Here is a 15,841-nt window from a genome sequence, read left to right on the forward strand (position 1 = left end):
GTCAGCTCATTACCCACAGCAGCGAGGGTGAGATTGTGTTTTCGGCGAAATTCCCACTTTAATTGGAGAATATCGTCCATCTTTTGGTCTATGACCTCGACCGGATCCTCGGTGCTATTCGTGATATACGTGCAACACTTTATACCGTACTGTGTTGCCAATGTAACACAATATCCGCCTGTCACTGCTGTGAGGTAATTAAGAACCATTCTATGCTGTACCAGTTCTGTTTTATAAGCTTGAAGTTCTCTTCCAGTGTATCTAAACGTGTCATCATACATTTCAGTGATATTATCTAACAAATTTGCAAGCGCAGAAATGTATCTATAATTCATCACTCCTCGAGCGGTGCGAGTGAAGTCTAACGCCACCAGAACCTGAATCCCGGTGGATTCATGGATCAGATCAGAGGCCGGATGCTCTAACCTTTCTGACAGTTGTCTTTTAACTCGGTGCTCGTAATGAGTGTGAGTATAAGGAGCTTGGGCACCACGGTGTATGTCTTTCATTTTATCATGTGTTACAGTCATCACTTCAGGCAATACTTTTCCAATATAACACAATCCTTCAGAGTTTGGGGCAAGCCACTTGTACGCCTTTCTCCCACATATGAAATATGCATCATCGGGGAGAACATAAGGGATGGAGAAGGACATTACCATATTACAAACCTTCCAGGTGAAATCTCCTGATCCTAATTCTTCCATCTGCTTAATGCACGTATCAGCCTGTACGATATGTGCACAGTATCCTGGTGATACTTCTCCAACTCTAGTAATCCTATTTCCTAAGGTATATCTATACCGGAAAGATTTTCCTCTACTGGCTATGTGGCGTACAAGTTCTGTATCTGTAGGCATTCTATCTGCTCTGTGTGAAAAGGTCATGGTGTGGTTACTCCATGACACTTCCCAATTTCCCGGCCTTCTGGGATTGGAGATGTTGAAACATAAGAGGGACCTATCCACATGGTATTGGTGGAGCTTCAAGCTAGGAGGGCTGGAGATATTAAACCTCCTGTCCACTGGTCTCCCACCATTTAGCTCAATTACCTCCCCTATCGTTAAAGGAAATGGTACTAGCCCTGATTTGCTATGTCCCTGAGGTACTTGAGAGCATACCCAACAATCTGTCTTGTTTAACACATTACCCACTAAGGAGTGATAGTCACTCAATGGATGCCGGTCCATATGAATATTAAAACTGGATTGGCATTTCTTTATACACCCATCCTCAATGACATTGTTACAAAGCCTACAGATACAGTTTTCTTCAGCTAACAATCCGTCACAATTTCTTCTATGATCAATGCTATCGGATCGTTTTCTGATACTCGCCTTTGCTTGTTGGTTAGGTTGATCTTGGAAAACTACGCCTCCATCATCATAATCGGAACCCATTCCAGAACCTCTCTCGACCTCCATGGTACTCTCGCCGGAACAGACTGCTCTGGTCAACATCATGGTTAACAGGAAAATCCGGATTACAGTCTCTTGGGGCAAGTCCATCTTTGAGGAGGAAATGGAGAAGAATGAGAAGGGGGAAAAAGAAATTTCAAGGGAGAGGGGATGGGAAGTGGAGAAAAACAATAAAAGGGAGTGGGGAGTCGACAACAGCTCTCGGTCTTCAAGGCTCAGGTGCCGCCTCAGTCCTCCTGGAACAGACACTCCAGTGATACAACCTCTACCGTCTGTTCCTTATCACGGGACTTCTCTGGATCAGCAACCTTCTTGCAGTGGGATGAATGGACCCAAGTCTCTCTCTCAGCAACCTTCAATGCTGTAGTGCTAGTCAATAAGACCTGGTATGGTCCTTCCCATCTGTCAATAAGGCAACCTGAGCGTAGAAAATTTCTGATCATTACATAATTCCCAGGTTCAATGTCATGACAATTACTATCAGGTAGATCAGGAATCACCAACTTCAGATTATCATTTTGATTCCTCAACTGCTTACTCATGTTAATCAAGTACTTTACAGTTACTTCATTGTTACATTTCAAATCATCCTGAGGGTTAATCATGACATGCGGTTGTCGACCAAACAAGATTTCAAAAGGGGACAGATTAAGAGGGGACCTGGGAGTGGTTCTGATACTATACAACACAATGGGTAAAGCTTCTGGCCATGTCAATCCTGTCTCTGCCATCACTTTACTCAATTTATTTTTAATAGTGCTGTTCACTCTTTCGACCTTCGCACTCGCCTGTGGACGGTACGGAGTGTGCAGCTTGCTATCAATTCCCATCAACTTACACATTCCTTGAAAGACATCACCTGTAAAATGGGTACCCCTATCACTTTCGATTATCCTAGGGATACCATATCTACATACAAATTCCTGTACAATTTTCTTAGCTGTAAACATAGCGGTATTTGTAGCTGCTGGAAAAGCTTCGACCCAATTCGAGAACACATCTATACAAACAAGTACATATTTCAAATTCCGACATGGGGGTAATTGAATGAAGTCAATTTGTATTACCTGAAAAGGGCCGCCGGCAGGTGGGATATGGGATGGTTCTGTAGGTATTGCTTTTCCAATATTCTTTCTCAGACAAGTAAGGCATGACATTGCTCTTTTACTCGCATGAGAGGAGAATCCTGGGGCGCACCAGTATGCTCTTACCAATTTGCACATCCCTTCCTTGCCTAGATGAGTCAGCCCGTGAGCTGCTTCAGCCAGACACGGAAGGTATGTCCTGGGGGCCACTGGTTTACCATGTCCATCCGTCCAGAGCCCTGAGGACTCCTGGCCATATCCCTTTGCCTTCCAGACTGCCTTTTCCTGTGTGGAACACAAATTCTGCATCTCACACAACTTCTGTGTGTTGATGGTATTAAATACCATCAGTTGTGTGGTGTCTGTCTGTATGGGGGTAGCAGCTGCTAACTTAGCTGCTTCGTCTGCTCGGCTGTTACCAAGTGATACTGGGTCTTGACTATATGTATGTTCTTTACATTTGATAACAGCCACTCTGTCGGGTTCCTGTATCGCTGTTAGAAGCCTTTTTATGTGAGCTGCATGCGCTACCGGTGTACCAGCTGCCGTCATGAAATTTCTGAGGCGCCATAGGGCTCCGAAATCATGGACTACCCCGAACGCGTATCTAGAATCGGTGTAGATATTGGCTGACTTACCCTTAGCCAATTCACATGCTCTGGTTAGGGCGACCAGTTCAGCGACCTGGGCTGAGTGAGGTGGGCCTAGCGGTTCCGCTTCTATGGTGTCTTGGTCATCTACGACTGCGTATCCAGTACACAAGTCTCCCGAGTCTGACTGTCTATGACAACTACCGTCAGTGTAGAACGTGAGTTCTGCATCTTCCAGTGGGTTGTCACTGATGTCAGGCCTTGCGGTAAAATTTTGGGTCAAATATTCCATACAATCATGTGTATCTTCCTTTGTATTAAATCCTCCTTCCCCATCACTCTCACCTTCCACCCTTTGTGCCTGTCCAGGCACACCTGGGAGATACGTTGCAGGATTTAATGCACTGCATCTCCTTATGGTGATGTTTACGGGGGCCATTAGTGCCAATTCCCATCTTGTAAACCGCGCTGATGAGACGTGTCTGGTTTGGGCAGAATTCAATAAGGCTGACACTGCATGTGGTGTATGAATTGTGAGGCTGTGACCTAGCACGACATCTTCGCTTTTTGTTACTAGCAATGCTATCGCAGCAACACTTCGCAAGCATGTGGGGAGGGACCGCGCTACCGTGTCTAGCTGAGCGCTGTAGTATGCAACTGGCCTGCTGGCATCACCGTGCTTTTGGGTTAGTACCCCTGCCGCGCAACCAGCACTTTCTGTTCCGTATAGTTCAAAGGGTTTCCCATAGTCAGGCATACCTAATGCTGGCACCTGTGTTAGGCACTGTTTGAGTCTCTCAAATGCCATCTCAGACTCGTCTGTATGCGAAATCCGATCAGGTTTGTTTGAGGAGACCATTTCTTGTAAAGGTAGGGCTAGTATGGAGAACCCTGGGATCCAATTACGGCAATACCCACACATTCCTAAAAACGTTCTGATCTGTTGCTGGGTTTGTGGCAGTCATGTCTCTAATTGCTTGGATTCTATCAGCGGTCAGATGTCTCAGTCCTTGTGTTAGACAGTGTCCCAAATATTTTACCTTAGTTTGGCATAATTGCAACTTGTCTTTGGAAACCTTGTGTCCTGTGTCTGAAAGATGAAACAGGAGCTGTTTCGTATCCTTCAGGGAAGCTTCCAGTGAATCTGAACACAGCAGTAAATCGTCCACATACTGTATCAATACTGATCCACTCTCTGGTTGGAAAGACTGTAAACAATCATGCAAAGCCTGGGAAAATATACTTGGACTATCTATGAAACCTTGGGGTAATCGAGTCCACGTGTATTGGACTCCTCTGTATGTGAATGCAAACAAATACTGGCTGTCAGGGTGCAGAGGTACCGAAAAGAAAGCGGAGCAGAGGTCAATAACAGTGAAAAATTTGGCAGTGGGAGGGATTTGCATTAGGATGACAGCTGGATTTGGCACTACGGGGAACTGACTCTCAACTATTTTGTTAATCCCCCTTAGATCCTGCACTAGCCTGTAACCCCTCCCCCCACTCTTTTTAACAGGGAAGATGGGACTATTGGCTGTGCTGGACGTTCTTACCAGAATGCCCTGTTGTAGCAAGCGCTCTATTACTGGGAAAACTCCTAACTCCACCTCTGGCTTCAGAGGATACTGTGGGATTTTTGGAGCTATCCTACCATCTTTTACTTGTACAACTACTGGAGCTACGTTTGCCATTAATCCAGTGTCTTGTCCGTCTTTTGTCCAAAGTGACTCTGGTATCTGAGATGTCATCTCTTCTACTTGGGATGGATTCCTATTTGTCATAATGGTATGTGACATTAGTTTTGATGGGGAGTCTAACATGTCTCGCACTTCCTGAGCGTGATTCTCAGGTATGTCCAAGAATACACCTTCAGGAGTACAATAAATGACGCACCCCATTTTACACAGTAAGTCTCTTCCCAGGAGATTGGTTGGTGCCGATGCAGCCAGCAAAAAGGAATGCTTGGTATGCAAAGGCCCTATTGTAATCTCGGCTGGTTTGCTAACAGGGTAGTGCTGGACTACTCCTGTTACTCCCATGGCTGGAATTGTCCTACCAGTGGTTCTCATGCCCACTGTCGAATTTATCACTGACTTGGCCGCCCCTGTGTCTACAAGAAAGTTTAAAGTTTTACCAGCTACATTAATTGCGATCTCAGGTTCACTTCCAAGACTTGCAATCAACTTTACTGGTTGCAGATTACAGGTATGGCCACACCCCTATTGGGTATTGTGACCTGCCTGAATCCCGTTGGCAGCGACTACTTGTGAGGGAGATAGCTGGGAACTACCAGAGGCATGCCAATCTCTGTTCGGGGGATATCTTTTTGTTTCACCTGCATGTGGCTCATAACTCCGTCTCTGTGGACCCTGCTCCCAATGTCGTGTGTCGTGTCGTTGTCTAGGGGGTTGGTAAAAATTTTGCATATTTCTTGATCTACAATCTCGTGCATAGTGTCCCTGTTTATGACAAGAATAACATGTTACCACAGTTGACTTACCCTTCTGGTATGGTGGTACATACGCAGGCTGCTTTGTGGTCAGCGCCTTTATACTTACTGTCATTAGCTTATCACTTTGCGACTCCCTGTGTCTAGTGATGTTTCGGTCGTGATCAATAGCAGCCTCTCTCAAAGTGGACACTGACAGACCTCGCCAACATGGTTGCGTGGTCTGCACCCTTGCCTTTAATGTTTCCTTTAAACCATCCATCAGTACAGATACTGCTACTTCTTGATGGTTAGGATTGGTCTTAATGTCCTCTATACCAGTGTACTTTGCCATTTCTAATAGTGCCCGGTGAAAATATTCTGTTGCCGTTTCAGACTCCTTTTGTTTAATGGAGAATATTTTGCTCCATTTAACAACTGCTGGGAAATACTCCTTTAACTGTAAGTTTATCATTTTCACGTTATCTTTGTTGTACACGTCTGTCAGAGGTACATCCTGGTCTAGTTTACAATCAGCTAAGAATTTAGCTGAGTCAACATTGGAGGGTAAACAAGCTCTTAGCAATATCTGCCAATCTTTATTATTGGGCTCTAAAGTGTTTCCTAGGTCTGTGATGTATTTTTGGCTGGCAACTAAATCTTTTCTAGGGTCAGGGAATTCAGACACTATGGTCCTTAATTCCATTCGGGAAAATGGGCTGTACATGGCAATGTTCCTTATGGGCGTGGCTCCTGATACATCTGTTTTCCCATTGGGTTAACTCTAACAACCTCATTCTGTGTAGATTCTACAGCTTGTGGTGAAATTGTTTCAGTATAATGCATGGTGCCGTACTTACCAGTCGATACGACCTCACCTATCCCTCCGCTAGGGGCCTTTACTAATCTCGTGGGTAGAGCTGTTCCTACTGTGGTCTCTGCTATGGTAGCCGCTAGAGAGAGAGCTGAAATTGTTGCCGCTTCGTCCTCTTGATCACACTCCTGAGGAAAGTTCAAAACAGGGTACAACTTGCACGGGTTAATACTTGCATGGGTTAATGGGTTAACATTATCATTAACATTTACATGGTTACTAAGTGATTGTGTGTTACACCTTAGTGCGTCTTTCTCCGCAATCAACTTCTCTCCCGGTATATATGGTGGCGGCGGGGCTGTTGCAACCAGTTTTCTGTTTGAGCCAGATCCCGCCGCCTGAGCCAAACCTCTCTGTATCTCACCTTCCTGTTGCCACAACTGTAAGTAATCATAATGCTGAACTCGTCTCTTTATTGATTTTATGAGACATATCCTCCTCCTTAAATTTTGTAACACTTCTGGGCTGAAGCTACCTATTCTGGGGAATTTCTCCCGGTCTTGTACAGTCATCCTTTCCCATTCGTCACATAAAGTTTCTGTGTGAATTCCATATTTCTCACACATTATATACCTGGCCGATCCTACTGGACGGTTTACAGGGTCAACCCGAACCGAGGTTGATCGCCCCCTTCTTGAACAATTGGCCCCCATAACCTGCAGGCGTCGCTTGCTTTACCTCTGATCTCGATATCAGGGTATTTCAGCTGACCCTTACAGAAAACCAAAATATTCGCGATAGGTAGGCGGTGAAGTTTACCGAGCACCTCACTCGCTCGCCCACACCGACCAATACGACCTGATCACACCGATATGGTGCTGGCGTACTCGATACAGGGCACCTATAAAACCTTTTGTTTACTGGAACATGTGAGGGTGATCCGCAGAACACTTACTCTTTCCAGTAAAGGTGGGGTTGTTAAACAGTTCCTGAGTGACCAGCGAACTTCCCTTTTTAAAAATAAAAAATTACACAAATCACGTCAGAATGTACAAATAGCGTGTGTGACCCCTGTACTCTAATGGTACTGAGTCAGATTACTAACTAATGCACACAATTACGTGCGGTACAATCGTTCAGTACATAAGCAACTAAACCTATGTATGGAAAGATCAATGGAATCGAAAATTGCGGCTGCGAGTTCCTTCAGCAAGAGCTTGTATGGCCTATATGGGTGTTGCACCAACCCTCCTTCGGTGTTGTGCCTCTGGACTGTATAGCGGACTTCTTTGTCTATTTTACCTGTACCTGCTGGTTTGTTATGACCTCCTGGTCTTGTGCCTATACGACCTCCTGGTCTGACCTCCTGGTCTTGTTCTCTACTGGTCCGCTATACTCTAATGCTCTAATATTGTTTAACCAAGGATGCCTCCCTAGCCACCGTGTATGTCACTTACACGTATGTCCCTCACGAGTACTCGGTGATTTCTTTTGGTTCAACCTCTAAAATTGTATGAAAAACACTCACTCACCACATGCACACTTTTGCTTTTATCTCTATTTCTGCACAGAAATTTTGTCTTTAGCCCAGCTGTGTTACCAATTAGGAGCAGGATCTGTTAATTAAATTTCGGACACCAAAAATAGACTTGCGTTATTTATCGCCTGTTGCGCTATTTACCACTTTGCGCTACTTATCGCCTTGCGTTATTTATCGCCTTGCGTTAAAAAAAATCAACTTATCGTGACTTGAGCTAGGTGGGCGTAACCAGACGCTCCGTTGCGTAATGTACGCTGCGTGCGTCGGCCTTTGGATTGCGTACACAAGTCTTTTGTTAGGGACACGTGTACGCAAAGCAAAGATCCACCGTAACACAATTTATACTTTTATCAATGTAGATGATCCCTGGTCATCTACCGCACAACCACACTGATTTCGCCTTATTTTCCCAGGCAAAACTATGTGTTTGTCTATACTTTAACTATATCACCTCTATTCTTAAACTATGAAATAACAGCAAGTCTCTTTTAGCACTTTTCTATCAACTATAAAATTTGCAAACAGGATAATGATATACGAAAAAAATGAAATACACAGATGAAAAGAAATGCAGATATTTATGCGTGCGTGTGTACGCAAGACAGAAGAAAAATAAACCGTTTTAAAAGATACTAGCGTTTTGTTCTTACCTCCGGATCCCGGATTCCTTCAGCACTCTTAATCTAAGCGAAGCAGACGCTTATCCCATCAGCACTGCGAGACAACCTCCCGCCCTTTGCTGAGGGATAATGTCTGCTGATCTACCTAGTGCAGATATGTGAAGGACAGGACGAGTCCCCAATTGATAAAGCTGAATTCTTTTATCGTACTTATAACCCTTTATGAGGTCTAAGAACACTGTACGCTGTTTACTTAAGAAGTACCGTAAGGGTACGCTAGTTGCGTAACGATCGCTCAGCCGTAGGCGAGACGCTCAAGCGTCACGTTCGCTCACGGCTCAGAGATCACAGACAAGCACGTTATTGGCTATGACTAACGTAATGATTCGCTATGGCGTAGCGGACGCTCGAGACCACGAAGAGATCACCAGCGGCGCAGACGCTCACAACGCTATACCTTGATATCTATACCTTTAACAATGAGAGACACAGTATACCTTTATGTAGAGACAATGTGTAAGTGCAACCTGGTGTAACCTGTTTAACTACAAAGCTGCTTGAGCGTCTCCGACGCTCTGAGTACACTTAACACTATGAGAAAATACACAGATACTTGTTTAGGGTCCAAAGCCTAATATATATGTATTATAACTAATATACTTGTAAAAAGGAATCACAGTACAAATGATACTCTACAGTATAACATAAACCAACTAACCATATAACTATACAAGAAATACAATACAACACAATACTAATCAAGGGAAAATTACGAGAGAGGAGAGAGAGAGAGAAAGAGATTGGCTCAATATCACAAGGAGACAAATACAATTGCGGAGAAACACTTACGCCCAACGGGTAACGATCGCATGCGCCTCGATATCCAGCTCCCGATTATCAGCAATGAGAACCGTTTGAAGAGAGAGTGAAGCTGGATATGATCGGCCTGTCTATTTATGCCCCACACACAATGCAATCCAATGGTCCCTACAATCCCATTGTTCATTGGACACAGGAATTCGGCTCCGTACCATAACAAAAGGTCATAGGTTGATTCATACAGGTGGGCTGTGACTGTTTCCAACTGTTCAGGTGGGTGGGATACTAGATTTCCCGCCGCATGATTAAACAAGAACAAATAGAAAATGGACATAACTTGTTATGTCCATAACTATTCGCACGAGCGATTAATCCGCTCCAAACCAACACCGGAATATTGCTATTTAAATACTCTTCCGATGGGTACCAAACACCATTGTATGAATCCTGTTAGACCCTTCGTACAATACAAAGAGGGATTCCTCCGCTCAGGAACATGCTATGTTAACCAAACTTTCAGAATCTATCAAAGGGACCATGATCTATAAACTACATTTATACTGAAAATATGTAACGAATGAGTCGCACGCTATGATTACATAAACTCTACCGTAAATACGCATACTGCGTGCCTGCGGGTGCACGCTATTGCGGGTATGCGCCTTCACGGGAGAGCGTACGCATGCGCAGCCCGGACCTGAGTGAGGTGCAAATATGGCAGTGTGCATTGAGATATTTTTCTGACTTTGACAGGCCTAAAATTAGGCTCCATTAAGGTACAAATTTCGGCCCTATCTATTTTTTCAAAAGGAATTGGCTTCTCTCCCAGAAGTCCAAACTTTCGTTAAGGGAGTGCTGCACATCCAGCCTCCTTTTGTGCCAACAGTGGCACCATGGGACCTTAACGTGGTGTCACAGTTCCTTAAATCACACTGCTTTGAACCTCTTCAAACGGTGGAATTAAAATTCCTCACCTGGAATGTGGTTATATTAGCCTTGGCATCTGCACGGCGGGTTTCGGAGTTAGCGGCCTTGTCTCACAAGAGCCCCTACTTGATTTTTCATGTGGATAGAGCAGAGTTGAGGACTCGTTCTCAATTTCTGCCTAAGGTGGTCTCTTCTTTTCATTTGAACCTACCTATTGTGGTGACTTGGAGGACTCTAAAATCCTGGATGTGGTCCGGGCCTTGAAAATTTACGTAGCCAGGACGGCTAGGGTTAGGAAAACAGAGGCTCTGTTTGTCCTGTATGCAGCCAACAAGATTGGCACGCCTGCTTCTAAACAGACTATTGCTCGCTGGATCTGTAACACGATCCAGCAGGCTCATTCTACGGCTGGTTTGCCGGTACCAAATTCGGTAAAGGCCCATTCCACTAGAAAGGTGGGCTCTTCTTGGGCGGCTTCCCGAGGCGTCTCGGCATTACAGTTGTGCCGAGCAGCTACTTGGTCGGGTTCAAACACGTTTGATACCCTGGCTGATGAGGACCTCACGTTTGCTCAATCGTGCTGCAGAGTCATCCGCACTCTCCCGCCCGGTTTGGAGCTTTGGTATAATCCCCATGGTCCTTACGGAGTCCCAGCATCCTTTAGGACGTAAGAGAAAATAAGATTTTAAACCTACCAGTAAATCTTTTTCTCCTAGTCCGTAGAGGATGCTGGGCGCCTGTCCCAGTGCGGACTAAATCTGCAAGACTTGCTTACATAAGGGTTATGTTACAGTTGACATCGGTCTTTGACTGATACTGTTTTTCGTTCATACTGTTAACTGGTTACGTGTATTTCAGGTTATACGATGTGGTTGGTGTGGGCTGGTATGAATCTTGCCCTTAGATTTACAAAATCCTTTCCTCGTATTGTCCATCTCCTCTGGGCACAGTTTCTCTAACTGATGTCTGGAGGAGGGGCATAGAGGGAGGAGCCAGTGCACACCCATACTAAAAGTTCTTTATAGTGCCCATATCTCCTGCAGAGCCCGTCTATACCCCATGGTCCTTACGAAGTCCCCAGCATCCTCTACGGGCTAGGAGAAAAAGATTTACCAGTAGGTTTAAAATCTTATTTTTTCTGTGTGATTTTTATTCACCATATACCTCTTGAATCCCCTGGTTGTGCTGATACACTGCACAGGGGGTTCTTGTCCGGTATTGAGCTGCTGTTATTGTACTGTGTTGCCTTGCATTGAGCTTTCAGATATGTCAGCTACAGAGGGCAATGGTGCTGGGGCTGATCCTACAGTGTGTGGTGGTGACACTGCAGACACGTTAGAGGAAAACATAGCAGCAGGGGGTTCAGGTTCTGGGGGTTCCTTACCCCCCAGTGGGACCGTAGCAACGGGGGTTCAAAATGACCCACCTTGGGCTACTTTTTCCACGTTAAGTACACTGGTAACTAAATTTACGCCACCTATGGGACCTCATGTGCTGGTACAACCGCTTATGGTCCCTGCGGTTAATCCGCCGTGGGCAGATCACCTGTCCACTCAGTTATAGCAATTGAACCAATCACTGACTAAACAGAAATCTAATCCTCGCCCGCCTAAGACCAAGGGGTCCCCTAAGCGGGCCATTACTTCCTCACAATCCACCCACGTCCCAGACACCTCGTGTGATGAGGATGGCGTCTATACTGACCCGACACACTGATCCAGATAATTCTGATGGGGAATCTGTCACACAGGTGGATGTTCCTGACTTATTGGAGGCTATCGGGCTAATTCTTCAAATTACTGATGACCCAGAGCCTGACGCTGCCCCTAAGAGACCGGACAGATTTAAACGTCAGAAAGTCGTTAAACAAGTTTTACCTCATTCTGCCCATTTAGTTGACATACCTCAGGAATCCTGGGGAAATCCAGGAAATAAACTCACGCCCCCACAAGAAGATGCTGGCTCGCTATCTCCTCGCTGCGTAGCTAAGTAAGAATTGGGAAACACCACCACCAGTCGATTCACAGGTGGTGCGGCTGGTGGTATCCTCGGCTCTGCCTGTAACTACCGTAACGTCTCTGAAAGAACCGACGGATAAGCGTGTGGAGGGTTGTTTAAAGGCAATTTACACCCTAGCAGGAGCTGTGTGTCGGCCCACTCTTGCAGCGACATGGGCTGGAGAGGCTATTGAAGCGTGGGCTCAGTAGGTGGAAGCGGAGCTGCCTTCCAACTTTTCTGATAGTGCTAGACAATGTCTATCGTATATTGTCACAGCTTCTCATTACATTAAGGGGGCGGCTTCTGATGCCGGTATTCTGGCGGCCAGGGCTTCTACTGCGTCCATTTTGGCTCGCCGAATTCTTTGATTACGATCCTGGTCTGTGGATCTGGAGTCTAAGAAAACTCTGGATGTGCTCCCTTTTTAAGGGAGACATTCTTTTTGGAGAAGACCTCAACAAGATAGTGGCTGACTTAGCTTCTGCTAAAACAGCGTGTCTACCTAGTACTGCTCCTTTGGTACCGAAGGCTAAGAGTACTTCCTTTCATCCTTCAGGGAAAGCAAAAAGTCAGGCGTACCCGAAACAGGTTCGCACTTCCAAACCCACTAAGCCCAAACCTTAATGGGCTTGGGCTGCCCGTCGGCCTGCTGCATGGCGGGGAGGGCCTCCCTCTGGGGGATCCCAGTGGGGGGCCGACTTCTAGGGTTTACCCAGGAATGGTTGAAGACCACTTCCGATGCCTTGATACAGGAAGTCGTCACTCGAGGTTACGCCGTATCCTTCAAAAGTCGTCCCCCTCGTCTATTTTGCCTGACAGACGTCCCTTCGGATCAGGTGAAGGCAAAAACTCTTCTTTCGGTGGTACAGTCCCTCCTGGACAGGTGGCTCTGGTTCAGAGAGGCAAGAGGTACTATTCACTGCTGTTCCTAGTCCCGAAACCGAATGGGTCCTCTCTGCCCATTCTCTACATCAAGTCCTTGAACAAATATGTGAGATTCTCCAAGTTTCGTATGGAAGCTCTCCGCTCTATTGTTCTGGCCTTGGAGCCCGAGGATTATATGGTCTCCCTGGACATACAGGATGCTTACCTGCATATTCGTATCGCAATGTCGCATCAGCAGTACCTGAGGTTTTGCTGTTGGCAACCTCCATTACCAATTTCGGGCGTTACCTTTTGGTTTGACCACGGCCCCGCGAGTCTTCACCAAGGTCATGGCGCTAATGACGGCTGTACTCCGCCGTCAAGGGGTCAGGATCCTACTGTATCTGGACAACTTGTTGATCCTGGCGAATTCCGCAGAAATTCTCCTACGCCACATAGATATGACGCTCCAGTTTCTGCAAGCCCACGGGTGGCTCATCAACTGGAAGAAATCTTCCCTGGTCCCTGCTCAGAGCATGGTGCACCTGGGGGCGTTGATGGACACTCACAACCAGCGGTTGTTCTTGTCTCAGGAGAATGTCCTGAAGCTTCAGGACAGGATTCAATGCATTCTATCTCATCCGCAAGTGTCGATACATTCGGCTATGCAAGTGCTAGGTCTCATGGTGTCTGCGTTCGACATGGTGGAGTACGCTCAATTCCATTTCCGCACTCTGCAGAAATTGATACTTGCCAAGTGGGATGGCCTGCCTCACCGGATCAGGTCTCATATGATCTCCTTGTCTCCAGAGGTCCGTCTGTCACTAAGCTGGTGGCTACAGGACCAACGATTGAGCAGGGGTCGTCCCGAGCAGGGGTCGTCCCTTCTGGATCTCCAACTGGGTCCTTCTGACGATGAATGTCAGTCTGAGAGGTTGGGGCGTGATTTTGGAGCATCAGTTCCTTCAGGGTCGGTGAACCAAGGAGGAGTCTCTCCTCCCGATAAACATTCTGGAACTGCAGGCGGTGTGGTGTTCAATGCACTGAACTTGGCCCAGCAATTGATACAGAACAGACCTGTTCAAGTACAGTCGGACAACGCCACCACGGTGGTGTACATAAATAGTCAAGGTGGCACTCGAAGCCGCATGGCAATGAGGGAAGTATCAATGATTCTTCAGTGGGCGGAACGCCATCTGCCAGCTATAGTGTTCATTCAGGGGGTCCTAAACTGGGAAGCAGACTTCCTCAGTCGTCAAGATGTACACGCCGGAGAGTGGAGCCTCCATCCAGAAGTATTTCAACTCCTCGTGGAAAAATAGGGCCTCCCAGATGTGGACCTGATGGCGTCTTGACACAATCACAATTTTCCGGTCTTCGGGACAAGGGATCCTCAAGCAGCGTTCGTGGACACATTGGCAGTTCCATGGAACTTTCAGCTGCCATACGTGTTCCCTCCGTGGTCACTCCTGCCCAGAGTAATAAGGAAGTTCAAGCAAGAAGGAGGAATCCTACTTCTGATCGCTCCAGCGTGGCCCAGACGGCATTGGTTCTCAGACCTTCAGGGTCTATTGATAGAGCGTCCCCTTCTACTTCCGCAGCGCCCAGATCTCCTCGTTCAGGGCCCCTGTGTATATCATGATTTGGCCCAGTTAGCTTTGACTGCGTGGCTCTTGGAGCTTCCATTCTGAGGGCTAAAGGATTTTCTGAGGCGATCATTCAAACCATGTTGAAGGCCTCGAAACCGGTTTCTGCTCTGGTTTATCATAGGGTCTGGAATTACTTTGCTTGGTGCACCACTAACAATCATGATGCTTACCAATTTAGTACGGCCAAACTTTTGGCCTTTCTACAACAGGGCCTGGACTTAGGCCTTCGTCTGGCCTCCATCAAGGTTCATATTTCTGCCTTGTCGGTTTGGTTGCAGAGGAAAATTGCGACTCTACCTGGTCATACATTCACTCAGGGTGTGTTGCAGATTCAACCTCCTTACGTCCCGCCTGTGGCTTCTTGGGACTTGTCGGTGGTTCTGGAGGCATTACAAGGGTCTCTGTTTTTTGCTGGCTATTGCCTCTGCTAGATGGGTGTCGGATTTGGGTGCCTTGTCTTGTAGGTCTCCATATCTGATTTTTCACCGTGAGCGGGCGGTTCATAGAACACGTCCCGGGTACCTACCTAAGGTGGTTTCTTCTTTCCAACTTAATCATGAGATTGTGGTTCCGGCCTTTGCCTCTCCTAAATTGTCTTCCAAAGAGCGGTCTTTGAATTTGGTACGTATCTATGTGAAGAGAACTGCCTCCATTCGGAAGTCTGATTCTCTCTTTGTACTGTTTGGTTTTCACAAATGTGGCTGTCCTGCTCACAAGCGGACCTTGGCCAGATGGATTAGAATGGTGATTGCGCATGCTTATGTACAGGCTGGTCGTCCAGCTCCTGCGACTATCAATGCCCATTCTACTCTGTCTGTTGGACCTTCTTGGGGCGGCCCGCCGTGGTGCGACCCTTGAACAATTGTGCAAGGTGGCTACTTGGTCCTCAGTGAACACGTTCATAAGGTTCTATGCCTTCGATACTTCCGCCTCCCAGGATGCTTCCTTTGGACGACGGGTTCTTGTGCCCGCTACAGTGCATCCCCTCCCATGAGGAACTGCTTTAGGACATCCCCGATGTTGTTCCCTGTGGAACCCAGTGTATCCCGCAGCCGAAAACAAGATTTATGGTAAGAACTTACAGTTGTT

General features: G+C 46.5%; 1 protein-coding gene across 1 annotated transcript in view; it reads left to right on the forward strand.

Annotated features, from left to right (window-relative positions):
* LOC134983269 (uncharacterized) overlaps positions 1-15,841 on the forward strand; it is a 402,217-nt gene that overhangs the window by 366,314 nt on the left and 20,062 nt on the right. The gene's annotated exons all lie outside the window — the stretch shown is intronic.

The sequence above is a fragment of the Pseudophryne corroboree genome (assembly GCF_028390025.1).
Source record: "Pseudophryne corroboree isolate aPseCor3 chromosome 3 unlocalized genomic scaffold, aPseCor3.hap2 SUPER_3_unloc_11, whole genome shotgun sequence".
Taxonomy (NCBI): Eukaryota; Metazoa; Chordata; class Amphibia; order Anura; family Myobatrachidae; genus Pseudophryne; species Pseudophryne corroboree.